The 2,500-nt window shown below is 36.5% G+C and overlaps 1 protein-coding gene across 1 annotated transcript in view; it reads left to right on the plus strand.

The window, feature by feature from the left end:
- The window catches only part of ZFHX4 (zinc finger homeobox 4), a 242,312-nt gene that overhangs the window by 237,376 nt on the left and 2,436 nt on the right, over positions 1-2,500 (plus strand). The gene's annotated exons all lie outside the window — the stretch shown is intronic.

The following is a 2,500-nucleotide window of genomic DNA, read 5'->3' on the forward strand; positions in this document are numbered from 1 at the left end:
TAGCTGAAATATGTCAATTGGTATACCATCTATTCCTGGGGCCTTATTTTTTGCCATTTCCTTCAAAGCAGCTTGAACTTCTTCCTTCATCACCAGAGAGACATCACCTGAGACATTAATACGTGGATTTCACCCGATAGTATGCAATCAGATCGATTACATCTGCAGAAAGAACCGCTGGGAAAGCTCAAATAAGATAGGAAGCTAAATTTGGTTATTAGTTGTATATTTATGTATTCTCTAAATGTACTATAAACTCTGGTAGTACAATTCATCTGCAGACCCAAAGTTTACAGGTCGAATCCACAAGCCAGTCTGTGGTAGAAAGAGGAATCCATGTACTTCCATAGAGATTTTATACTTGGAAACCTTATGCCGCAGTTCCACTCTGTCCTATAGGGTTGCTGTGAGTCAAAATGCAACTTTATGGCAGCACATTTGGTTTAAATCTATTTCAGATCATAGTTTTCTGTCAAGTCACCTAATATCTCTAGGACTTGGTTTTCATACATAAAAGATAGCTTGTTTTGTTTGCTTAAGGGTTGTTTTTATTTTTCGCATCTGTATATCCTTACCTTGGAGGATGTTGGGACTATTTGCTTACATGATGAGAACTCCTTAGAGACTTTCACTACTAATAAAACTGCAGGAATAGTTCCCAAGCAATCATATTGAAGAACTGGGTGTGGCAAGGTTAAAAAATTGGCTAAATTATGTATACTGCATTGAAACAGATGAGAGAGAAAACAGTTTAAAAGCAATGTTATTGAATATTATAGTTATCACAGGAATCCAGAATGACGGTTGCATAGTGGAGTGTACTGGGTCGTGGAGGGGGGCGGGGATTGTATACCAATGAAGGAACTTTTCTTTTACTTTTCAAAGAGAAGAGCAAACTACTTGGGGGCAGGGAGAAAAATGCAACAGTGAATGAATGAAAATCCAAAATTTCTGTAAATGTTCATTAAAAGTAGTAAAATAAAATTTTAAAAAAACAGGAACAGCTAGCAATGAACTAAAGCTAATGGATAATGATGACGGTAGGAGAGAGTATTGTTGAGGACTTCAGTTATCTCAAGTACTAAACCTCAGCAAGAATGGCACCAGTTAAGAAGCTGCTTTTTCCATAGCTAAAGAAAAAGAAGCATATGATTTCTATGTCATTTGCTTCTTATTATTTTTAACACCCAAATATTACATTTTAGCAGAGAGAATTTGACTCGTGTTAAAAGACTATTCTTTGACATCTTCGAAATGTTCCCTCAACAGCCATACACTGATAATTTAGACTTAGTTCTTCTCATGACTTACTCTTCCATTAACCAACTAAATCTCCATTGCAGTCCTTGTAGTAGTCATAAAGTTGTAAATGTTCTCTATTCAAGAATCAACTACCATCACTCACTCATTCTCAATTTCTTTAGTATCAACTCTTATCTGCCTCTAAAAATATCTCCAGAAAAGGCATAGACTCTTACCTCCCATTCCCTTTTTTTCTGTGGTGAGTTCCTTTTAGTTCCCCAGCCTCTTACCCACTTCATAAACAAATATTTTGTAATAGGTTGTTTCCAGTCACTGTTGTTGTTACATGTCATTGAGTCTTAGACAACTCATAGTGACTCTATGAAAGAAAGACCTGAACACTTGCATAACTTGTTTCTCCAAGTTCATAGGGTTTCCAGAGGAAGTGGATGCCACTCCTGCTTCCAAGCTTGTTTTAATCAAAGAGCTCCATCAAACACTGTCCACTACATTCTACTCAATCCTTGAAACCTAGAAAAGTTCTTTTACATTATGGTAGAAGCCCTGCTGGGCCCCATGTGTCTGCCTCCTGAGCACTGAGTCATTTGCTCTAGTGACCATATTAGAGGCAAACCTGGAAGAAACATTTTTGAGGAGATGATAAAGATGAATGCTAATCTCTTAAATTGTTCACACTGGGTACGACATTAACCACCTTATCAAGACGGCAAACCTACAACTCTAAAATTGAAATCCTGCTGAACCTTATTCTTAGACATGAAGAGTTGTAAGTTAATTTTTGGGACTTCCCCCCCCCTTGTTTTCAATGGACATTTACTATCTATTTAATTAGTATACTAGTTTCTTTAGAAATCCTACTGGTCTACTGGTACAGGGCTTAATTTCTTGGCTTCTAACAAATAATTCAGTCGCTAGAACCGCCACTGAGAACTGGCCATCCATTTCCATAGAGATTATGGCTTAGAAACTGTCCCACAGCGTTGTACTATGAGTTGGAATTGACTTGATGGCAGTGGATTATTATTTTTTTTGTTTTTTCATCTTTTTTATTAAGTTAAATATGTTTTTTTACTAGGAGGTAGTAATATAGAGGTCATTTTACTTAATAGCTAATACGTTAGTGAATGTAGTAATCATCAGATAGCTCAAGTGAATGAAGAGTGTGTCTACTTTCCCAGAGGTATATTAAAAATTGATAACATGGATAATAGGGTTGAGGTATAGTTGCAAGAATTGT

Source organism: Elephantulus edwardii, unplaced genomic scaffold (genome assembly GCF_000299155.1).
Source record: "Elephantulus edwardii isolate Elephantulus edwardi_28Jun2011 unplaced genomic scaffold, EleEdw1.0 scaffold00008, whole genome shotgun sequence".
NCBI classification, from domain to species: Eukaryota; Metazoa; Chordata; class Mammalia; order Macroscelidea; family Macroscelididae; genus Elephantulus; species Elephantulus edwardii.